The 26,276-nt window shown below is 40.2% G+C and overlaps 1 long non-coding RNA gene across 1 annotated transcript in view; it reads right to left on the reverse strand.

Annotated features, from left to right (window-relative positions):
• The window catches only part of LOC119483214, a 44,470-nt gene extending 28,574 nt beyond the window's left edge, over positions 1-15,896 (reverse strand). The window contains exons 1-2 of the long non-coding RNA XR_005205642.1: positions 15,625-15,896; positions 14,562-14,629 (exon numbers count right to left, since the gene is read on the reverse strand). This is a non-coding gene — a long non-coding RNA (uncharacterized LOC119483214). The remainder of the gene's footprint in view (positions 1-14,561; positions 14,630-15,624) is intronic.
• Between the last annotated feature and the right edge of the window lie 10,380 nt (positions 15,897-26,276).

Raw genomic sequence — 26,276 nt, forward strand, 5'->3', positions numbered from 1 at the left:
TTCGTATCTGCAATTGAGGGAAACCTCACTATTCAGAAATTCTCCATCCCACTTTAAAACTCAGTGTCTCCCACAATATAACACAACAGTGTTAGAGAAATAATTCCACTACCAGCTGCATGTGACAAACAGAACAATTGTGCGGCGCCGCAGGTTAATTCACGGCTTTGATGGATGCCGAATCAAGGCTGTCGCTGCAAGCGCAGAAGAAACCATGGCAATTAGAAAAGCCCTGTGTGTGAGGGTTGGCTGCTGCATGCACCGCTGGGCATAAATGAGTCTAGCAGCCCGGGCAACGTAGGCAGGGCTTTAACACAACACCGCAGACACGCCTAAGACTCCCATTGTGCCTCTCGCTAATCCATTTCCACCCTAACAAGCTGCTGCCTTCGAACCCAGCCATCCAACCGCAAGCCTGTCCACCGTCTGCTGGGCTTGGTTCAGCTCCAGTATTCTGACTTTCAGCAGCCATTTTAAGCTCTCTCTGGCAACACTCGCCCTCTTCTGTGTTGAAACAAAGCTGTAATGTTTTAGCATTGAAGTGCTGCTACTGTACTTGTTTGAATGCATTTGTTGAAAGCAGCTGGCCGTGGATTTTAGAGAGCGTGTGTCTATTAATCTGTCTGCGTATCAAAAGTGAAATTCTGGCATGTAGTAGAGGAAATCAGCGTGACATTTACAAAAGATTTAGCCTCGTAGAGAAATTTACATTTGGAGATTGGCTGATGTAGGAGAGAAGAAAATGATCAGAAAATGCAGTGTTATGCTGTATTGTAAAGCCAGAATAGAAAGCTGTCCTCGGCTTCACCTTAAAGTTTATTATTTTCCTCCCATCTGGGCTGCATGTTGATTACTTCTGTAACCTCCAGATATTCGTACTCTGCGTTGAGCTCAGGAGACTGTGTTTTTTCACTAACAGAGGTACAAAACGAGGGAAGAAAATGCCCCGTTTTCGTTCTGTGCTAATAAAGCAGCCGAGACACCACAGAGAAATCAACAGTGCATTTTCCCTATTGAGCTGAAAATTGTGGAGGCACTTGAATGGGACTAATTATTGTCCTCGCAGCCGAGAACGTTACCTCAGGTGAAAAGAGCTGAGCAGCGGACAAATAAACAAAATTAATAAGAGCATCGGTACCCTTTCTGTGCTGCTTTAAATAACACTGTTATTGAGATCTCGGAAGAAATGAGGGAGAGTTTAAAACTTTGTGGTTTAGTGGCTGTTTTGTTCCGTTGCCTGGCTGCACTTCTTATCCCACCTGTTATCAAAGTGACAAACTTCCCTTTGGGTTTGAGCGCCGACACGCACCCACACAGAAACACTGGGTGTGATGAGATAAAATGAGATGGGAGAGACGATACAATATGATTTCAGAGGCACACAGGGGGAAGCAGCTCCAGGTGACTCAGGCTACTGAGGCGTCTACTATGTAAATGCAGTCTTAAAAGCAAAACTTTTTTGTTTTTTACATCGGCTCTTTCTCTCATCTATGTAATAAAGTACAAATGCCATCAAAATAATCTCTAAAAGGGCAGTTTCCTAGAACTGTTAGTGTGTGGGCGATTTATGCTTCCTTCAGGGGATATTTTTGAAAATGTAGTAAGCCTTATTTTTCTGACACCTCTCTAATTAAGCTGTTACTCTGTGCGTATAAATTGAATTTTAAATAATTAATGAAAGTGGCCACAGTTACAGTAAAATGTGTGTTAAACACAACACGTCCTCGTACCTAAACGACAGAATAGGTCGTTTGCCAATGACTCTCAAAATGACATACAGTATATGGCCACTGACAGGCGCAGGCTGTGAAACGGTTGCAGATCTAAACACATGGTTAACGTTGTGATTTGAAACTGAAACAAAACTACTTGGTTGGGTTTTGGAAAAGATCATGGTTTGGATTAAAATTAGTACGTTTGTTGTTGTTGGTATGTAAATGAACTTGCCTACGTAACTCAAAAAACGGGACGCGGATATAGATATATAAAGACAACTGGATACAGTGTTGAAGGCGGGGCCCCGTTCATTCCTATGAAAGTGGCTCAGTGGTGCATGAAGCAAAAATAGTTTGTCGATCTTCTGCATCCATGGGGACCATGAGCGTACTAGCGTTTCCTCTAACCCCACCTCCCAGCCGCTCGGTCTCGGGCTCATTCACATGAATGGCAGCACAAAAATAACTCTGGATTCAGCCATTAGTGCATTTTACAACTTTTAGCACCAAATTAACTAAATTAGGACTGTTCAAGGGTTTGTACTGGGAAGTTGATTTACAGACCCGGAAGTTGTAATTCCACGGTTCTTCCTGGGGGGCTTGGACATGACGAAAAGCGCTCTCCTGGGTCAAAGACCTGTGTTTGTTTGACCTATCCATCGACTCCGACTTCCTGCCTTCACGGACTTTGTCGCTCTTTATACTACGTCATCTGACTTCCTCCTTTGCTCTTGTCATAATTACTACAGCCACTAGAGGCCGGCACCTAGCAATAAACGCAAATATGGGTCGTAACAGGCTGCTTGCATAGACGACCTATACGCCTGTCTGGTTAAACAAGTTTGCTTATGGAAAGTTCAAGAAAAACATGTTTCTATTAGCGACATTTGCGGCTGCAACACACCGCCACCACTGACATTCATAATAATTTCTTTCTTTCTCTATTTATTTGTTTTGCTTTATTTAGATGGATAGAGGTGACAAGAAATGAGGGGAGAGCAAAGATGGATTGCATGCAACAAAGGTACCTGAGACATTGCACATATGGTCAGCATCTTAAACCACTAAACTACCAAGACGCCCCAACTTTCACTTTCATTTTCTTTATTGAGAGAGATAACTGTGCAGTATAAAGGTGACGGGAAATGAGGGAAGAGAGAGGAGGCAGCAAAGGTTGGGCTCAAACCAGGAATGTTGTATTTACGTGGTCAGCGTCTTATGCCTTTAGTCCATCAGGGCACCCTGGATTTAACATTTCAAACACAACATGCTCTTTTATATCAGATTAGGCTGTGATAAGGCCAACTGCATCGCCACAACACAACAGCAAGAAGACATATATTTCTATTTCCAGCCACAAGCAGGAATGCAAGTCAGAGCCGTGTGATATGTTTAAAATTCAGATGAAAGTCAACGGTTGTTCATTTCACCAATGTAATATAATGCAGTTTAAATGTCTGCCTGTACGGTAAGACAGTACTGAAGCAATGTTATTGTTACGATATAAGTTTTAATCATCACACAAAATAGTCTTGCAGTCAACGTTCAACTGTTCAAATAAAACTGTACTCCGCTGCTGAAAATGAAGAGGCGTTGAAGAGTCAGTATAATGATTTCCTGGCCTCCTGTTTTAAAAAGTGTGACTCATATTCAGGCTACGAGTAATATACAGAAATTTGTTTTAAAATTAGATATTAAAATGGAAGGAGGCTAAGTTTTAAACTGCATTTCCTGTGCTAGTATATTTCTCTTTTCATTCAAATGAGCTGCAAATATTCCTCTGCACACATTGTTTAAAAGAAAGAAGTGTGGCTTATGAATTTATGGAGAAGATTTAAAAAAAAAAAAAAAAATGCTCACAGAAGACGTGAGATGTGTGCTTGGGTTGGATAAAGCTGAAATATGGTTGTATAAATGCCCTTTAGACTGGCTTTGAGTCTCTTTTAGCTTGAAACTTTTGTCAGTGGTTGTAATGTGTCTTTAAAAGGTTTTGCAATCTGAAAATATCCTTCAATTTTTTGTCCATGAGAAAAATTCATGTTCTAGCTTTTAAAGCAATCGAAGAATTTCGGAAAAATTCTCGAGTGCTAAACAGATATCAAAGCATTAATGTGATATCTGCAGCATATTTACTGCCTCAAATTCCACAGCTGCTCTCGGAGCCCCTCAGTGTCAGTCTGTTTAAAGTAACGGCTTCTTGGCACAAAGGCAGACACTGAATATGAACAGAAAAAGCTTCCAGACAATAAAAAGGCAGCACATCAATAACTGCTGGGCCGGGCTTAGCAGGGGAGCTTATTGGTTTAATTCTCAAAATACACCGAGATGGGAGACTGCATAAGAACAAACAACTGAAGGGGGTGTTCGTATGTGTTTATGTGTGTAGGCTTGTGCTCGAAATCCAATCTACCATCTTTTCCGACACGTACAGCAGGCCTAGTGCAAATATTTGCACGACATCTATTGGGAGGCAATCTGGCTGTCACCATATTGTTGGGCTTTTTTTTTTTTCAGTAAACAGAGCTGAACAGACACTGAATGTTGTTTTGCTGCTCCAGGAGAGGTTGTACTGGTAATGAGCAGCAAGTTCAATGGCTTCCGTCCTTACTGCCGCTGTGCCTCGGCTGGCTTGTGCAGCGCACTGGAACAATGGCGTGTGTTGTTTCAGTTGAATGTCATTTTGTTTAGAGTGTTAGCACAATGAGCAGAGCAGCGTGGAGGGTGGCATGTTAGAGTAATCCCATTACTTCTGGGAGGCAGCTAATCACCCTCTATGTTCCTTTTTTTAAATTCCTGCAATCTGTTTTTAGTTAAGTTTTTTTAAATTGGACTGTAATTGCCTCAGTTTTCCTCACATTTGTTACACTTAGCAAACAAATATCTTTATGACGAGAGACTGCTCAGTATTCAGTTAAGATAACAACATCAGAACATGGGAAGATAAAACAAAGAAAACACCTGTGGTGTGTTCTGCAAACATGTAACTTATAGGGACCAATCATCTTGCTTTGGATCTTTGGATCTATTGTATAGTTAATAATGGCATGACTAGGATATAGATATTATATGGATTTTAAGGCTTATTTTACATACAGCTGGCATCAGATAATAATGTAAAGGGATTACATTTAAAGAAAACATAATTGAACAGTTAAACTAATAAAATCTCAAATTGTGTGATTTTTGATACTGAGTTTGATTGGTGGTCAAAACTTATTATTATTATACGTTATATGGGCGGATTTTACCACAGTATTTCTACAATCTTGGCTACGGTCCAGCACAGTGGGCGGCACAAGACAACTTGTTACTTAAAATATATATTTTTAGCTCCCAAAGCAGCACTGGTGGGAGTGATGGCTAAAAGTTTTGTGTTGTTTAATCAAAATTTGACTTTTTGGCCATTTGGGGGAAGCTGCTACATGTTCCATTATATTCAGTTAGTTGCAAACTTTGGCTGTCTACTGTTTGGGGCTGAGCATGTAGTGTATGGTCTAGTTATTAGAGCTTTTTATTGGAAACATTACTGATAAAAGCGGTGAGAGCGAACCAAAAAGGTAAAGTTGTGGGTGGTGAAGCCAAAACAACAGGCGTAAGAGCTCAGTAGAGCCGAGAGGAACAGTCATCATTTTCTGTTATTCACTACAAACTATCCCTTTCACATAACACATAGTCATTTCATGCAGCTCATAGACTGTATAAAAGAAGTGGACGTAGTCACCACATTGGTTTGTGGACTACTGTTTTGAAGCCTCGAGTTCGGCATTTTGGCCGTCACCATCTTGTTATTTTGCAACCAGAAGTGACACGAGAGGGTGGAGCTAAGTACAACAAACGCTGAATAAGACATTTTTTAATGTTACAATTAACTTTCATGAACTGAAAACACACTGTGTGAAAGGATAAACTGGTAAGACGAAAACACGGACAACTCCCAGACCGGACAACACAGTGGTAGTGACCTGTCAATCACAAGGTAGCCACGCCCTAAAGCATACCCTGCTTTATGGTCTATTTGCCTCTAAATGGGACCATAATTTACTAAATGAACATCATGCTGTATTGAAGAAGACTTAAAACTAGTGATTGAGACCATAAACTCATGTTTACAATGTTTACTGAGGTAATAAATCAAGTGAGATGTAGGCTCATTTTCTCATAGACTTTTATACAATCAGACTTCTTTTTGCAACCAGAGGAGTCGCCCCCTGCTGGCTGTTAGGAAGAAAGCAAGTTAAAAGCACTTCCGCATTGGCTTCACTTTTCAGACCCGGAGGTTGCCCACTGGTGCAGCTTTAAACATCAAAATCAAAACATTTGTTTTTGCTTGTATTAAATTACTTTTAAAAGTAACTTTCCACAGCACTATTGTCAAGAATCTGAATAACTAAGATCATTAATGCCAGCACATACACATACTGATGTGTTTCTGACATGCCTACACACAAACACAGGGACATCTTTGGTAGAGTTGTCTCTGTATTCTTGCCCTGTTGAACGGATGACTTTCCCTCAGTGATAATGTGAAACCTCTATCTTAGGCGGGAGCGCTGACGTCTATTAGATCTATAAATCATGTTAGGCGAGGGGTGGGGAGTGGGGGGGCTATGGGAGGGGGGATGTAGTGGGGGGGGGGGCGCAGTGAGAGCTCAGGGTCGTAAATCTCATTACCTGAGACTGCTGCCGACCCCCCCGCCGCCTCACCCTGTCCTCAATCTCTCCCATTATCAGCTGACCTTGACCGCCGACGCAGACACTTACACTCAATCAGGGCTGCAGAGCGTGTGTGTGTGTGTCGCTGTGTGTGTGCGTATGTTTACCTGTCATATCTGTGCCGTGATATTTGGAGCCCCCCTGCCTCTCCCTCCCTATCTTAAATGACGCCCCGGGATTTTTTTAATGAAAATATCAGTTTATTCTTGCTCCTGTCATCTTGTCATCGGCTTGTTTCCATCGAGCTTGTCTGTCACTGGCTCTTAAAAGGTAAACACTTCACTCTCCAATATCTGCTTGTTATTTTTCATCTTTTAGGACCGTATAATCAGCTCTGTTAAACTGAGAAATAGGCCTCATTTGCTCAATAGTCAATATAGAATTAGTAGCACAAAATGAATGCGAGCACCTTTAAAGGCCAGTAGTCCTTGATTGATAAAATTATCATTTATAATCAGAGACGACCTATATGGTGAACTTCAGCTAATGAGTTTTTTCTTTTGTCGTATAGGTTAAATTTCTCTCAAAAGTAGAGCCCAGGCTCAGACTTGCGATGAAGTTTTTTTTTTTTTTACTCCGGTTACTGAACAGATTGCTTCTGTCCTCGGTTCCGGTTTGCTGAGTCACTTTCCGAGCTGCTGTAAAACGGCTAATAAACGCACACCTGTAAGCACACCACGGTTCATTTAAAGTCTAATGATCTAATGCCGAAACACAGACCTGTGACTGTTAACACTCGTACTTTAACCACCACCTGTCTGTCAGAGAAGTACAGCAGAATATGAAAGTTCTTATAGCAAATCATGCATTTATTGAATATTAAAAAACATACTTAAATTGCTATGCAATTTTGTATAGACATTCATGGCCCCCAGAGGAAGAATCCATCTGACTTTGGTGACTTTTTCTCTAGTGCTACCAGCAGGTTGACATTTGTGGTTTTAAGTGAAATGCCTTACCAACTATTGGATGGATTGCCATGACATTTGATACAAGCATTCATGTCCCCCTCAGGATGAATTGCAAAAACTTTGGTGATCCTCTGACTTTTCATCTGACGCCATCATCAGGTCCAATTCAGAATTTCTCATTTATGTCCAAATACCTAAAAAACTAATGACAATCCCATCAGCCTCAGCTGTACTTTGTGTTTAGTGCCAATTAGCAAAGGTTAGCATGCTAATTGGCCAAAGTAAGATAGTAAACACTAACATAAACGTTATACCCTTAGAGGGGGTGGGAATCACCAGAGGGCCCACGATACGATATTATCACGATACGTACGAGACAATCTTATTGCGATTTTAAACACTTTGCGATATGCTGAGTATTGTGATAAGATATATTTGCAATATATTGCAATTTAGTAAAATTTTTTAACTGTAAATTATGCGGTTTGTCAACATCTGTTTTATCTAATAGGATACAGTTTTCACTATGTTCATTTCAGAGTTTTCATTCACATATCTTGAGGTCAGAGGTTAAGGGACTTTGGTATCAGTTGATTCCGTTTTCTAGTTTCATATGATACCAGTATCCTCACTGGCTCTAAGATTGAGCCTGCTGCAACCTTTGAAAGACAGAATAGCGTCCGGGTGGCGGGCCGGCGGATTGTTTATAAGTAATTTTAAAGTTTTAAAAGTTTAAAGTTTATATAGTAAAAGATTGATACTTGACGTCAGTGTATCGATACAATGTTGCCACACAAAATATCGCAATACTATGCTGTATCAATTCTTTCCCCCATCCCTAAATGTTGCATGTCGGGCGCTAAAATGTTATTTCTAAATTATTATATTTACATTTTAAACTGCTGCTGTTCTGTATTTCATAACAACTTTTATTACTGTTTATAAAAGCAATTATTCAGTTGAACTTATAATGATTTTCTGCTTTTCACAACACCAAGCAACACTTCTTTTTTTTTTCTAGAAATACATCAGACCTCTGCTTCTCACTGCAACTTTAAGCTCATAACTTTACACCTGCTGACAATAACAAGTTGGATAGCGTAGGCGTATGGAGAGGGGGCACAACGGCCAACAATCCCAGCTCGTACAACAGGAATGTTCCCTTTTTGCAGCAGTAGTTACATAAACTTGGCAAAACTTCGACGAACAAAAATAAGAAAGTCTTCTCCTGGACTCATAGGGTGAAATGTCTTTTTGTAGGCTAAATCAAGCCTCTGGCAGTGCCCTTGGTTTCCCTGCTGACTGGCTGAGATCTCCTACTGCGTTTAGACTACCAGCACCAGTGAAACAGACATAATGAATGTTAGACTTCCAAACTGTGTCTGGCGCTGCTTGCAGTCTCCATATTTCTCTCACTTGTTCGTTTCTCTCCTTCCTCCTCCTCCTCTTTTTCTTTCTCTGTTTCTTTTGTGTTTTCTCGCTCGGCTTTTCTGCCTCCGTCTTCCTCTCTCACATGTAAAAAAACACATTGCAGCTCTTTTGTTCCATTAAAAATCATTCCACATAATTTCATGTGTCACTTCAGGAACATGGCAGTATGCCCTTATGCAATCAACTGTAGTCTTTTAAAGAAACAGAACTGATTCGACTGCTGACACGAAAATCATTTAATTAGAATTAATCAAATTCAAAGTCGGCTTGGGTAGAAGTGGTGATAATTCAGTCTGCAGCCTCTTCCTCCTCACATCATTCCTTCAACTCTGCTTCCTCCAGTGCATCTTAATGGGTTTTCATGCCTTGAGCATATTCAAGGCTGGAGCGGGAATCTGCTGCATATGTGGCCGCTTCAATAATAACTCATATGACAACACTTTCAGCTATCACACAACCCCCAAACTGTCACTGTTCCACCACTGTGCCTTTGGGTAGACAAGTTCGCCCTGAATAATTTAGCCACGGCAGTCAGCGAGTGAGTTCGCCCAGAGGAAGTTCCTGAAAAGTACATCATGTCTACCCCAAGGCACGATTCATGGGATGGTGACAGCTTCAGTCATGTTTGATGGCTGAGGATGTGCACGGCACTAATCACTAGTAACTCCAGGTATATCACACTGTAATAGAGGACATGACCCGGGGCATGAGAGTCTCTGTGTGTTCACAAACACTAACAAGGAGGTCCATTTTGAAAAAATCGTTCCACCTGGATGGAAACGTCTCAATACAGCTGATGGACACATATAAGGTTATTTAGGCTGGAATTACATCTGGGCCACCCTGCCTGCGTGAACAGCGGGTGACGGCTACCTAGCTGAACTGCTGCGTCACTCACGCGTGTGGTGTCCTCACTGACTGTGTTGCTGTTGCTGCGCAGCTACTGCCAGCCCTTTCTTTCTACATAGAGTTTTCCTTTCATAATGGCATACTTGCCAACCCTCCCGATTTTCCCGGGAGACTCACGTTTTTCATTGCCCTCTCCCGGTTTCCTCCCGGGGTCACAATTCTCCTGCATTTCTCCCGCCATTGTTTTTCCTTTTCGTTATCTCAACATGTTTCTGGCAATGTACAGTGTGTATAAGCTCTACTGCTTCCACCCCGACGGCAATAGAGCTACACCAAATGTCTTTTCCCGGCGGAGGAGAGCTGCTCGCAACACGGCGGCACGGTTTGAGCCGCGCTCGCCACACATCACAGCAAAGCCGGCGTGGCGCAAGCCATTGGAAATAACGGGTTTCAGAGCGCAGTGGTGCCGTTGTCGCATTGTGTCTGAAAGGACCTTCAGTGAGTGAGAGACGGAGAGAGAAATGGAGAGTACTAAGAGAAAGAAATACTCAAGCAGAGGCAAAAGATTAATGAATGAATGAAAACTGAGTTAGTTTATACCAGAGATTCAAAAAAGTTCACACCACAGGGGTGAATTATTCAGTTTTCTCTCCTGAGAATTAAAAGTAAAATTCCAAGTAGGCCTATTTAACCAAAAATGCTGTTGCAGTGTACTTATTATTTTTTTTATTTTCTAGTCACCAGAATGCAGGAAACAAAGTCTCTGAAACTAAAATTTTCTGGGGGAGGACCCCGGATAACTGTGGGTAACACTTCCCCAAATCTCAAAATGTCATCAATGCATCATACTTGTACTTTGTAGAATCGTTTGTTAGTGTTTTATTAATCACAATTTGTAGCGCCTGTGGGTGTATTTGAAAATTGACTGTCTTAAAAAAAGACAATGTGGTTTACACCAATTCCCCCTTCCCACATGAATCCAAACCAATTTTCACCTGGATGGTCTCATTTTTCTAAAAACAAAATAAATCCTATCCCATCAAAATAATTTTAAAGATGCAACAACTACATGAAAAGTTCTACGTGATTACTCGGCACAATTAGTCAGAACAATAACAATCTGTTGCACTTCAGATGACCGGGGGTTGGGGGGAGGACACGGCATCATTTCTTGTGTGGAAATACAATTTTGGACTACTGTATCATCCTGAACACCACATACCAGAATAGTTAATTATAAAATATCTTATGTGAAGCTAAAAGCTTTGTTATGTCCTGTAGGAGTCAGCTACAATACATTAATATTTTACTGTGAAAAGGTACTATACAAGTGTTTCTTTCATTCATTATTATACCACCTGTATATTCAATGATTTTCATGCAGTCCTATGTGAAACTATGCACATTGATCATTACATTTAAGCTATTTTCCATATTTGTATGTTCAGTGTCACTGGGGCATTTAGCCAATCCCAGCATGCATTGGGCAAAAGGCAGGGTAAACGCCAATCTCTGGCAATAATAATAAAAATAGTAATAACTTTATCTCCCTTTTGTCTCCTCTCTCTATCATACACACACACTCTCCACCAGCGTCCTGTTCCGCTCTCCCGGTCTCTCAGGACCACCCGAGGGTACCACATCACAGGTTTGTTTTTCCTGTATGCGCTCCATCAGAGAGGAGCAGGCCTCATTAGTGTGTGGCCCCTGTAGGGTCCTGGGGCCCCTAAACCCACACAGCCAACCTCCAGTGGCCCCTCGGGCCCTGAGCCCCAAAACACAACAAATCACTGAAACAAAAACGCGTGCTAGCATCCCTAATGCCCAAATCTTTACACTTCAAAAACACAATTATGCTAATGCCAGGAATCATTTGCCATTCCAACTCTGATTTAATGCGGCCTTTTAGTGGGGAAAGCTAATTAGAGGCTTTAATTAACATGTGCGACACAAACTGAAGAGAAGTGCGAAGGAGCCTGTCGATCACGGAGGAGCACAACGAGAGCGGTGAAAGAGGGAGAGAGAGAAAAGGGAAGTCTGAAAGCTATGCAAATGAGGCGAGGGAGCGCCACGGGGAGGCGTGGATATCTGCCGCTACAACGGTTTCTGTAAATATCACCGTGACCCGTAGACGGAGTGGAGTCAGCTCATTAACACGGATTGGAAGGTGTCACCAGACTTCAGCCCACGAGGGTCAGCACTGATACGATGCAACCTGAGCTTAGTGAGGGTACCATCATTAAAACCGGGACAAAACACAGGAGTTAAGCTTGTGTCCTGTAATGCAAATATTCCATTCTAGTCACATCATCCTTTCCTGTATAACTACCTCAAGGTGGACGGCCCAGTGCACTGCTGGACACTCATACACCTCTATACTGTGTGCCTCTATAGATGCAGATGATGTCTGAATGCACACTGTAATAGCATTTATAGGCTTCTCATTAACACAGATTGGAAGGTGAACTCTGCACAACTCGGCATTATTGTTGCACAACTTGAGCTCAGCATATCATCATCATTACAACAGGTAGATGCAAACAGATAGTGAAAGTAATCACCTCGGGTTTTTGCAGCGCTGCAGTTTTCCCCCTAAATATAAACTGGGCCATGGAAAATAGGAAATTGAAACAGAAGATTGGAGCAGAAAATAGGAAAAGTCAAGGAAATGTAGCTATTAGCGTCTAAGCTTTTATTCTGTTTTCACTTAGACTCACATTTTCAAAAAGTTCTGCTCCACATGGAATGCACTTTAATATCTATTAGATGTTTCAGGGCTTTATTCATTTTTTGTTTTTATTAAAGTGCCTTCTTTGCCGCCAGTTTAAAGTGGTTCTTTTGGAGGTTTCATTAAAACACATTAGGCAGCAGGGTAGGATGTAATTTCCATACTTCTATGGGACAACAGTTCTGCTTAAACTATTACCTCTTGATTAGTAGATATACATTGCTTAGCAATTTTAACCATTTTCTTTATAAGCTTTTTTTTTTAAAAACAGTACTATTCATGTGAGTGTTATAATTTACTTTAATGTTTTTGCACATTTAATCAAGTGAACGTGTTCTTTCTATTGCAGTTTATATTTTTTAGTTTAAAAGCCACATTATTGTTTGTTGATTCTGAATTAACAACATTTTGTTTTATGCTTTAAATGTCAATGTCTACTCTGTCTGTAAAGGCTGTATACTGAAGGAAACAGTCATTATTGCTGGAGTCTGAGTCTCTGCAGGCACTTTGCTTCTACTTTGCTGAAGCTCTCAGTGTAGAAATCTGACTACAACCCTGTATGGGCACTACAGGGTTTCCTCTTGGGGATCGATGCAGCAGCAGGGAAGTGAAAGAAGGAAGTGAAATGTGCAGCCTCTCTGATGGTTACATGTGTAACCACTTTAAAATTCATAGAAAGAACAGTCCAGCTAAGTCCAGCTGGGTGAGGATTATAGTTGTGGAGTATTGATCGCCATTCTCTTAGTTTCTGACCTTTTCCACTTGGTTGGCGTACTTTTTCCCAATCATCCATACACTCTAGTATTTCCACATCTACAGATAAATTCAATGAATAGTGAATGCATTATTAATCTTAAAGTTATACTTTTCATGAAATCAAGTGACTACTGCACTCATTTGTCCCGGGAATGAATGCAGATTGTAACCTTTCCCACTGAAGACAAAAGCCAGATGTTAGTGGGTGTTAGTGGGTTTTTTGTCCAGAGGGAAAGGGGCTTTAGTGGCAAAGTCCGCCATTTCCGCACTGGATTCAAATTGCCTACCTGCCCACGATTCATAAGAAACGGTGAGTGCAGCATGTAATTCAGCATTACTGTTTTTAAGAGACATCTCTGTGTATCGATGTTTGAAGTTACTGCTAATGCAAACTGAACATTAACTGCTGCTGCTTCACATTTAAGGTGTTCAACTGGCTAAACACATGTTGGCTTTTATTGTGAACATAGACTGTATATAATTAGTGGACGTAGTCACTGTGACGTCACCTATTGGTTTGTGGACTGCCGTTTTGAGTTTTCAATCACAAGGTAGCCACGTCCTGAAGCACACCCTGTTTTATGGTCTATTTTACTCTAAACAGGACCATAATTTAGCAAATGAATATCATGCTGTATTAAAGAAGACTTGAAACTAGCGATTGAGACCACATGTTTACAATGTTTACTGAGGTAATAAATCAAGTGAGAAGTAAGGTAATTTTTTCATAGACTTCGATACAATCAGACTTCTTTGTCCAACCAGGAGTCGCCCCCTGCTGGCGGCTGATTGTGAAGCAGTTAAGGGAACGCATTGTGTTTGTCAACGCGTCTAGTGCTAACCGCAAACATTAATCAAAAATGTGTCTCCAAAATAAGACATTTTCTGCATCTTTTTGTCAGCACGTCAGTTTGATATATTTCATGGAGTAATGAAAGGAGTAGCAGACACAGTGAACATCCAAATCCTCAGCAAGGTAACCAAGTTTACTGCGTCCTGCTACATCCGCTGTGTGCAGCATGAAATCAGATTGTGGTTGCAATTTTTATTGACTGACCTCTTTATTAAAACAACACAAGTTTGTTTGGCTGCACTGTAAGCAGATACAGCAGCTGCTTTTCTGTTATATTTCTGTAGTGTGAAATCACACTTGCTGTCGCTACCTCAACTAGGACTGAAATCTTTTAGTCTTTTAAATCTTCATTCTGTTTTTATCTGCAGAAGATCATGTTCAAGTGAGTACTAAATTGAAACCTTGAGGCCATAACCAGAACACTATACTGTTATGAAACCCCATAAATACACTGAGGGGTCACTTGTCTTGTCATCTCTAACAGATCAAATACTGCTCACACTTCATAATGGCTGATCTAAACTTTGGGCTACCATCCATCATTTCAAGGACCTTTGTTATTAATGTTTGACAGGAAACAGTGTAGAGTAGCTAGTGAGGCTCACCTCTGTGTTCAGTCTTCTGAGATTCAGTCACAGCTTACAGTCTTCATGGCTCATCATGTCCTCTTGACCTGGAAGATGTACAAAAGGAAAACAGCAAGAAATTCAGTGTTGTGGGATCATTGGAGAGGAGACAGTTAGAGAGAGTGGTGCGAACTGCCTCTAAAATCCTAGGATGTGAACTCCCATCTGTGGCCTCCATCTATGCCACACGGATCAGCCACAGGGCGCAGAAGGTGATTGCTGACCTCTCCCATCCTGCTAGTTGTCTCTTCGAGATGGAAGAGTCTGAGGTGTAGGACATCCCACCTCAGGAACAGCACGTACCCTGATGCTATAAGGCACCTAAACTCAAATGCATAGGCTCTTTGCAGAAGGAAATTGTGCTCCAGCCAAAACGCACTTAGGAATGTTTTGCACTAGACACTTTAGGGGAAGTTGCAATAGCACAAGGCTCTCGACAGTATTTTAGGATTTTATTGGTCTGAATGATTGTATAAATGTAGGTGGTTGTCTCCTATGTACACTATTTTTTTTTTTTATATGTGTGTGCTTTTGTCTTTTGTCTGTTTTTAATGAGCACTGCACCAAAACAAATTCCAATCAACTGTGGGTTGACATGGCAATAAAAGTATTGATTGATTGATTGATTGATTGATTGATCTCATTCCAGCCAAACCAAACTGATGTTTTCAGCCTGGAGGTGAAATATTTGCAAGGCTGGAGTTTCAGAGGTTGAACAAACATTTGTCCCTAATGCAATGAAATGTTTGGGTAGACATTTTTACTGTTTTGGCTCACTCACACACACACACACACCTCTCTCATACTATAATATTTGGTTTTAGCAGACCAAAACAGCAGCTACATGGTGTGTTACCTGGCCAGCAGCCAACAGGAGACAGTTGGCCACTAGCTAACTAGCTTTACTAGCTATGTTTAATAGCCATGTTTACTAGCTGGCTGGTAAACATGGCATTTTGCAGCCAAAGAGTCACATATATTTTTTTCAGAAGTTGGTGGAAACAACAAACAGAGCTAAAAGGCGAGTGAATATTAGACTTACATTCACCGTGTGGCAAGAAACACGATTCCTAATGAATGCTCATGTCGCTCCGTGTCGCTGGGAGTGTAAACTGTTTGCTAACAAGTTAACCATATCAAAGTCACCGTCCCGTTGTTAACGCAATAGTCCGCAAAATGTCCCATTGGACCAAAAGCTAAGACCATTAACTCGAAAACAAACGCCAATTCTCCCTAAACGAGCAGAAGCACATGGCTAATTAATGATGCTGAAAGTCATTGTAGTTAGCGGGGTAGCCATAGCGACAGGAAACAGTACTCGACATATCACCATAGTAACACCATGGCAACACAAGGTATGACCCGCCCTACGCTGCCTCTGATTGGCTTAACCCAGGGGTCAGCAACCTTTATTATCAATAGAGACTTTTTAGGCAGAAAATAAATAAATAAATCTGTCTGGAGCCACAAAACATTTGATCATTGTGATGAAGGTATCACAGATTATAGTCTAAGTATATAGTATATAATTCTAATGCAGTGTGAGCCAAAGTGCAAATGTACGAAGGCGTATTAGGGCCACATTGAGGAAAAAAACATCTGAGATTTACAGAATAAAGTCATAACATTACGATAAAAACTCGTAATATTATGAGAATAAAGTCATAACTTTACGAGAAAAAAAGTTGTAATATTACGAGAATAAAGGCACAACTTTATGAGAAAAAAAAGGCATATTCCGAGAATAAAATCATAACTTTATGAGAAAAAAAGCCGTAATATAACAAGAATAAAGTCATAACTTTACGAGAAAATAAGGCTTAATATTACAAGAATAAAGTCATAACTCAATGAGAAAAAAAGTCGTAATATTACGAGAATAAAGTCACAACTTTATGAGAAAAAAAGGCGTAATATTACGAGAATAAAGTCATAACTTAATGAGCAGCTAAAATTACTGCCAAGAAGGTGAGATATAGAGTGTTTTGACGGGTGCTTGCTCACATTCACGTAGCGCGTGCACACGGGCGAGTGCGAGCAACAGGACAATGACTTTCTTTGACTTAAAGGCCATAGGTGTCGCTGTTACAACCAATTTCTGATTCTTACAAACAGTCCCCTTAACAGTCATTGACCTGCATGCTAAACTCAAAAACTAATTGAACATTTAGCAACATGTATTTTAACGCCGCACTGCAGCATTGTTATGTTAGCTACAGTACATGTCTGCAGTCACGGTGTATCAAACAAGGTGCTCTTGTTGAGACGCTCCCTGAATTAACAATGCAGCAGGGTTACATACATATCCACTTCAGAGCATCACTCTCAAGGTCAGTGACTGTTAAGTGGTTATGAAATATGTTCGTCACTAATATGATCCAGCAGAAACGTCTTTGCCTGAGCACATCAGGGATAGATGGCAGTGCATGAGTTGACTCAAAAACAAACTACCTGTCTTCAAAAGAATGAGGTTTAAGCAAGTGGTGGAATTAACCTAAATTTACTTAAGTATAATTTGGAGTACTTCGATTATTTCCTTTTATGCTACTTTATACTACTCTACATTTCAGAGGGAGATATGTACTTTTTATTTGATGACATTTATCTGACAGCTTTAGTTACTAGTTACTTTACATTACAATTACAATTCATTTAAAACACACCTCATAAAATGCAATGCATTGTTAAAGATTAACCTTATATAAAGTAGTTAATACTAGCTCCAATTCAATCAGCTACAATAATATAATGAGTATAGCTGCAACAATTATTCAATTAGTCGATGGAAAGAAAATGAATCAGCAACTATTTTAATAGCTGATGAATCATTTCAGTCAAGCAATTAATGCCAAACAAAAAAGCTGTTTTTAGCCTCTCAGATGTGAGGATTTGATGCTGTTTCTTCAAAAAGGCGTATGACTGACACAGCGTTCTTGCTTTATAGGCATGTCATTTGTAGGCCATTTAGTCTGTACTAACTGCATCTGAATAAATATGCAGAGCTAGTGACGTAGAATAAAAAGTGAGTAGGAGTGCTTATGGCGGGCAGGGAGGTGGATTACGTTAGTGACTTTTGTCATATGTTTTGTAGTGACGTTTGTGACGTGTTTTCCATACTGATGTATTATACGTACTTATTTTAAGGCCAACCATGATGTTTTTCCTAAACCTAAGCAAGTGGTTTCGTTGCCCCTTTGTAACCCCCTGCTGGTACTGTACCTTCATACACAGGTGTAATATTCACGCCTCGGTGACACAAAACGTGACACTGACACGTTGCTCTCTGGTGGACAGGTGCGTCTATTACACGCTTTGGCGTGGTATCGGGTTGGATAGTTAATGAAATATCTTTTATTTTTCCAGTTTTGGACTGATAGTCTGACAAATGGAGCACTTTTAAGATGTTACTTTGGGCTGTGGGACATTTTCATGGGCGTGTTTCACTACCTTCATCATTTCATAGATTAAATGATTAATCAATTAGTCCAAAAGATAATTGGCAGATTAATTGATGATGAAAAGAATCTTAAATTGCGGCCCTAATAATGAGTAGTTTTTCAAACTAAAAGTACATTTTGCTGATGATACTTCTGTCCTTTTAGTAAGATTTTGAATGCAGGACTTTTACTGTACTTATTATATATTTTTACATTATATTGGTACTTAAGTATAGGTCTGAATACTTCTTCACTCCTGGGTTTAAGGAATGTAGGAAACCATGTCCAGATGAGGATCATGGACCTGCAGTGCAGCAACACTGATTATGTTGAAAACCATTTTGTTGCCCAGAAGTAGATGCGGATATTAGAAAAATGAGGCCTCCACTTAAAAGCGCTCCTATATTTGTATCTGTCCTGAAAGAGCAATAAACTCAAAGAGAATTCTCATTATGTCAGTAAACAGAGTTTCATACCGCTCATGAAGAAATCAATATAATGTAGAGAGAGACGGCGCTGAAAAAAACAAAATGGTAGTGTTGCTGAGGTTGGCATCAGAGGGGCCTTTATAGTGAACTTGATTAAAAGAAAATTGCTTTCAAGTGCTCTCAGCTGGCTGGGAGGTTGAGTGGGAGTGCTCTTGTGTGGAGTTTCACAAACTAGGCTTTCAGGGTGAGGAAACAAGATGAAGAAATGCTTTGAAACCGCCTGAGGACAAAGAACGAGGAGGCACTGGTGACACGGTGGCGCAATATTACCGCTATTATCATTTTCAATACATTTTCATTCCTGAGACTGGTGAGGTGAAATTCATTTCTGTCTCAGAACTGATTCTTTTTCAGTAACTCTCAGTGATTAAAGGAGTTTAGATAGCCGTGTATAAAACCTTTTTTTTATCAGACACTAAACCTTACTTTGACATAGCTGTCTTTTATAATTAAACTACACCTTTCCACGCCATAAATCAGATATCAGCATTTAAATATGTGTCGCTTCTCGCTGCATGAAAAAGAAGCAGAGGAAAGATGTGTGAGTATGCTCGTGGAAAATAAATAAATAAAATAAAATCCCATAATTGTGGGTTTTATCTTGTTAAGTATTCACCTGACAGGAGTATCAGATGGATTGGGGTCTTTAATTTTGGAACTGTCAAATTTGTGTAATTTATTCCCTCTTGAATTCAAAATGACATCAGGAGATAAAACGCCGTCCCTGATTTCCATGAAACGTTCACCTAATTGGCTTTTAAAGGGTGGAGTGAGCGCTGCTGAATAATGAAACTACTTGGTTTTAACGTAGTCTGACTTTGGGGTGAATACTATTGGAAATCCATTACTGTGCAGGGTTAAACTTTGCTTTTTTTAGAGCCACTATCCAGAAATTTGCATTTGATTTAAATTTAGTTTCTCATCCAGGAAGTCATTAAAACATCTTGTCAGTCTAGTCATGTATGAACCCGGAAGCAACAGGGGCAAAACCGAGGAATTAAAAATACCATATTATTGTGTTTAAGTTTTTTTTTGTGTGTTTGTTTTATAGGTCAGACGGATCAAAGAATCCGCAAATAATGAGAATTATTCACCTCTCTGCATTGGGGTTACTTTGATTCGCACTAATGTTGTAGCACACCGTGTAAACACATTCCCTGGTATCTGAACATCATCCAAAATACATTTGCATATGCACTGTAGTGTGGCAAAGTAAACAACAGACCCAGAGAGATTAAACTACAAATAATCTCTTAAGTGAATAATGCAACATGATTAATGAGCCTATTACCACAAACATACTGTAGGTGTGTTTGTTCTGTTGTCAGTTTTTGCCATTGTGTTAATTTTGTTTACATTATCAGCAATAAAAAAATATTCAGTTTTACTTAACTATAATGTGCTTTTAATGTGCTTGAATTGGAATTATGCTTATTTGCTTTCTTGCCACAATTAAGATGAGAAGATTGATACCACGCTCATATCTGTTCCTTAAACATGAAGCTACAGCCGACAGCAGGTTAGTTTAGCTAAGCTTAGCATAAAGACTGGAAATTTAAGTATAAAAATTAATACCTGGAGTCTCCGCTTTTTGCTTGGAATATTCTCCCGGCCAAGAAATAATCCTGTACATAACCCAGTAGCTTCATATATACTGTAGCCAGTGGGCAACCTCCGGGTCTGAAAAGTGAAGCTGTGGCTGAAGTGCCTTAAACTTGCATTCTTTCTAACAGCCAGCAGGGGGCGACTCCTCTGGTTGCAAAAAAGAAGTCAGATTGTATAGAAGTCTATGAGAAAATGACCCTACATCTCACTTGATTTATTACCTCAGTAAACATTGTAAACTTGAGTTTATGGTCTCAATCGCTAGTTTCAAGTCTTCTTCAATACAGCATGATGTTCATTTAGTAAATTATGGTCCCATTTAGAGTCAAATAGACTATAAAGCAGGGGATGCTTTTATGTGTTTTCAGTTCATGAAACTTATTTGAAAAATTTTGCCTAAAAATGTCTTGTTCAGAGTACAGTTGTACTTAGCTCCACCCTCTCGTTCACCCCTGGTTGCAAATAACCAAGATGGCGATGGCCAAAATGCCAAACTCAAGGCTTCAAAATGGCAGTCCACAAACCAATGGGTGATGTCACGGTGAATACGTCCACTCCTTACAGTCTATGACTGTGAGCCTACAATATGAGAGTGGCATCAATCTTCTCCCATTTTCCCAATCTGTTCCTTTAAATTTACATTTCTATATCAACTTATTTCTGTTTGGTACCACTTGGGTCTGGAACCAATCCCAGAATGCACTGGATGAAAGGCAGGGAAACACCTCGGATGAGTCGCCAGCAGTTCATTAAATTGAAAGGATCCAGTCTATAAATGTTATAATTTCATCCAAACAGCCTCCAGTACTTGTTTTAAGTTTGTGAATCACTCATTTGGAATCTCTCCGAGATTTTCTTTAAGAAAGAAACTCAGTGAGATGCAGCTGACAGTCGTAGTGACTTGGCGTAAAAGACAGAACATGTAGCCCACAGACAGACAGACACAGAGACGAGACGGGACACTTCAGTGACCACGCTCAGATGGGTGAAATCCCCCGGCCCGACAAACTCATCCCACACGATCGATAGCTACTGTGACAACAGCCCCTCTCGTCACAGGCTGGAGAACAAGCTGTTGTGAAGGTCTGAGGATGGAAGATAGGCCCCCAGAGGGGAGGCTTGATTTACGAGCCCGAGTCAAGATAGAGGCACAGTCGCCCACGTACTGTGGACGGCCTTCCTGCCGCATCAGTCTCCCTCTCCCAGTCTGCCTGCCTGCCGCTGTACTTGTCCTCCTCCCAGTGTCTATTTGCCTGCCTGTTGACAGCTGAAATGGGCTGAAATGACATAACACCCAGAAAAACATGTCATTCTGTTCTTTACCTCCAGCTGGATCTATCGGATAGTGAAATCCTAAATAACACCTTTGGCTTGTATTTTTGTACACACTTAGCCAGAAAAGGTGGGTGGTGCTTGTCAATGTTTAGATAGATAATGGAAGAGAGAGTGCTAATTTCAACATGTCATGTAGCCGTCGACTACTGGGAGAAACAAACCGGTGACATTCAGGAGGTTAACTGCATGTGCTGCCAGACGATACAACCACCCTGAGGTAAGAAACACTATGCATTATTTTGTGGGGGACATATCACCTTCAGGCGATCGTATACACTCAGCGGTATCTGTCGCAGCAGACATTATAAAGAGAGGAGAAGACAAATATTGTCGGTTCGTGTCGGTTACCAACTGCTGTGACGTTTACTGAAAACATGTTTGCTTATGAAAGTGAGCCAGCGGGACATTTAGATGAGGATTTTGTCCTCTTATTTCAACTGTTTTCATGTATAAAGAGAAATATTGCATAAAGATAGAAATATTTTCATTATCAATTAATCCGCCAATTATTTTTTTGATTAATCGCTTGGTTTATTAAATCGCTAAAAATCCCCATTAATCCACACACTGTCCAAAGATATTCAATTAACAATGATATAAACAATTTAAAGGCCCTGAATACCATTTTTTGTTCCATTTTCCAATCAGCTTCTTACCAGTAATGGGGTGAGACATGAAAACAGTTGTGATTGTTTCACATGAGAGATTTTGGGGATTTAAAATTTGTAAAAAAAAATTTCTTACTGGTTTATATGTGGGCGGGGCTCAGCTGGAAAAAGGTGATGTCACGTATTTCCGTGCGCCAATCAGGATTTATCAGCATATGAATCTGAATTTGATGGTTGTTTGGTCGCTGTCAGTCAAATCTGATCACAATCACACCAATAAAGTCCAGATGAAGCAGATAAGATACATTTTTAAGTGTTTAACTCCTAATAAATAATATTTAAGAATTAAGAAAAAAAACTAACTTTAATTGATGCAATATTTAAGGTCATAGAGAAATACTTAAAGGACCAGTGTGTAACATTTAGGGAGATCTATTGGCAGAAATGGAATACAATATTGATAAGTATGTTTTCTTCAGTGTATAATCACTTGAAAATAAGAATAGTTGTGTTTTCATTAGCTGAGAATGAGTAGCACAGAACGGACAAACCAAACACTGGCTCTAGATAGGGACATTCACGTTTTCACGTTGGCCACCGTAGTTCTCCTACACGCAGGAGAAGTTTCAGTTGGTTGCAATCTGCAACCTCACCACTGGATGGTGCCCGATCCTAGACACTGGCCCTTTAAGATTTGACTCAAGATTTTCAAGGGCTTTAAAAATGACAAAACATTAATAACTATCTAACTATTTTGATAATTGACAGAAATCTCAATATCAGTTTTTGGACTTGGGTGTGGGAGTTGTTGTAGGAGTTTGGACATATTGTAGCGTTGCACTCACTGAACTGTAAGTCGAGTTGAGCTACGGTACTTAAAGCATCTTAAATGTTAAATATAGATAGACAAGCTATTTGAAACACCTTTAAGGTTTTCTAAGTGAGATCTGACAGCCTGTTTAGCAGTGACCACACATTCTGGCGATATTTTAAAGTCCTTCCAGCGTACAGTCTCACCCCCCCTCCCCCTCTTTAATTTATCAGGCTGCTGTTGAACGAGTGAAGACACCCTGCCTCCATCTCTCTCCTGAGCCGTATCAATATTCATGGGTCTGCCGGGTGCGTTTGTGCGATGGCTGTCTCATTAGCCTTTGATCCCCTTGCGCGAGGCCTGTCGGAGCGTTGATGCGCCAACAACAGAGCACCGTTTGAAGTGCAGAGAGAACAGCTGCTTGCATTGATCTCCATATACTTTCTTTGCCATCCACACATACACAGATGCTGCCCACAGGCACATGAATACATGCATCTACTGTAGGACTACTTAGTACAGTCTGACCTCACCACTGCAACAATTGCAAGTGTACCATGCTTTGTAGTATGCAATGCAAAAAACAGAGCTGAAACAAGACGTTGATTAATCCATTAGTTGACGGACAGAAAATTAATTAACAGCTTTTTTGATAATCGATTACTTATGAGGTCATTTTCAAAGCAAAAGTGCCTAAAAATCAGTGCTTCTCAAGTGTCAATATTGGCTGTTTTTTTATCATCTGTTGGTTTGGGAAGGTTGATCAGACGTCATCTTGAGCTCTGGAAACTTGTAAAGGACATTTTTCACTATTTTCTGACATTTTATAGACTAAAATATGAATCAATTAATCAAGAAAATAATCTTCAGATTAAACGATAATGAAAATAGCCTAATAGTAATTGCTAAGCTGCAGCCCTAGTAATATATATTAAAACAGTGTGTGTTAATCCTCAATCATAGGATTAACAAGTAGCAGGATAATGTCTGTAATCTGCAAAATGACGGGCTGAATATCACAATTATACGTCGTCTCAATCAAGACATGTAATGGGATAGTCTTGTAGTTAATGGTCTTATCAACAGGTATTATGCAAAACACACAATCCCTGATAATCACAGACGAAAACAAGCAAATAAACACTGTTTGAGGTAAGATTACACAACGAATGATTCACACTGAAAATTAATAATGAGGCACTTTCTCTAACAAGATAGGAATGCTAATACTGAATTATACTGCAAGGAACAAAGCGGCAAAAAGCTCTTAAAAAAGCTCTTCTGTGGAAATTATGGAAATTACAGAATTACTTACTAAATATTGTGATCAATCCCACAAATATTCAACAGAGTCAAATGCATTCTGTGTTTTTAAATGCATGTTATATAATATAACATTCTCTTTGTGAACATTAATTTGCTGAAAAAGCACCCAAAAAAGGACATGACATCATTTGTTTATGCAGCCAAAGCACAACCACAATACCACTGAAAAACAAAGGCTCTTCTCAGTTTTTTGAATTTTACTTGAAATTATCCGCAAAAATAAAGCACAAATTACCACCATACTTCAGTTCTGTGTTATCACAGGACAGTTCACTTCCTCTCTATAATGTTAAGACCTTTTTCTACTGTGCAGCCAGGACGGAGAGGGTCCAGTTAGTATGACATCATGACATCTGCACAAAGACAATCCCTCTATGCGCAAGTCCACTCAATAATTCCCCACTCTGTTCTCAAATGCTATCTGCTGAATGTGTGAAGAGCACAGTTAAAAATGAAGACTTGTCTGGGCTATTGCCCCCCTGGGAACAGGTTAGCAGATCAATACGGCCAGTGTGCCTGATAACATTAGACCGTCCTTAATGGCACTAATGAAGAGAGTGGTTGACAGATACTCAGGGAGACTTGGGTCAGAGAAAGAAACAGTCTGTTAGCCGCAGAGCCATAAAACGGGTGATTGTCACATTTTAAAATGTATTTTAATGACTGTAGTTGCGTTGTAAACTGTGTTCATTCATTATTTCTTAACACTTAAGGGATGGTACAAGACATATTAAAAGATATAGTTCATTTGCTACGATAGATGAGCAGCTTTTATGGAGCAAATGGAGAAAATCCAAAAGGAACTGATAAAAAGTAGGTGTGAATTTGTGCAAAAATGATCAATTATTCACTGTGAAATCTCACATCTAACAACATATGGGAGTTACAATAAGCTTTTGGTACAATCTGCACATTGCGAGTGAGTCATTCTTTAGAGTCTCTGTGATTCAGAGTCTCTGTCCTGCACACCAACTGTGAGTAAAAGGTTGAGAAGAATAGAAAACAACATCAAGTTTCTGAGGGGGGATTTCAGTGTCCTTTGTAACATCAGGTCACACTGTGCTGAGAATGACTCTGATTGCACCAAATGTTATCAGTCTTTCAAAATGTCAAAGAAAGCACATCTCTGCTGACATTTTGATAAATCAGACCCTATTTTGCTCCATCACACACACATATCCACACACACAGAGAGAGAGAGCAACCTGCTGCTGAAAAGCCTCAGCAGGATCTTTGCACTCACACACACACACACACACTACTTATTATAACACCCCCAGCGCCTGACTGCTGCTGGTCCACAGTCCTGATAAAGGACGAGCAGACAGATAAAAGGCACAAAAGAAGACAGTGTTAACGTACCTCACAGCAGACGTCTTGGTTTTTAACTTGAGGAACTGCTGTGATGCAGCAGTGAGGCTGTGGACTGTCGACTTCTCCCGGTCTTCTGTCTTCTTCTTCTCCGGGATGGAGGACTCAGGAGGAGAGCTGCTCCTTCGGCTGCCTCCTCCCTGCCTCTGGCTCGCTCTGCTACTGTCTCAGCCCCTCTCACTATCACTATACCTCCCTCCAATGCTGCTCCCCCTCCTCCTTTTTTACTCCTCCTCCTTTCCTATAACCTGCTCCCTCCTGTCTCTCATCTCTCCTTCACCATCCTCCTCCTCCTCCTCCTCCTCAAACTCCAAGGGTGACAAAGGGAATCAAGGCGTTTATCATTAGTTTTTTACACAGAATTTGCTTGTTGTTTTGCTAAAACATCACACATTTTCTGTTTTTCATGGTTCAGAAAACCCTTAAAATCTGTGTGATGACATTACATGATTTGGACTAAAGCTGCAACTAACAATTATTTTCATTATCTGATTATTTATCCAATTAATCAATGAATTGTTTTGTAGATAAAAGGTCAGAAAAAAGGGAAGTCCAAGTCCAACTTGACGTACTCACATTAACAGTCCAAAACCTGAAGATATTCAGTTTACTGTCATATACGATAAAGAAAAGCAGCAAATTCACATTTCAAAAACTAGTACCAGGAAATGTGTCACATATTTTCCTGTTTTTTTTTGCTTCGATTGAATAAT

This window comes from Sebastes umbrosus, chromosome 23 (genome assembly GCF_015220745.1).
Source record: "Sebastes umbrosus isolate fSebUmb1 chromosome 23, fSebUmb1.pri, whole genome shotgun sequence".
NCBI lineage: Eukaryota > Metazoa > Chordata > Actinopteri > Perciformes > Sebastidae > Sebastes > Sebastes umbrosus.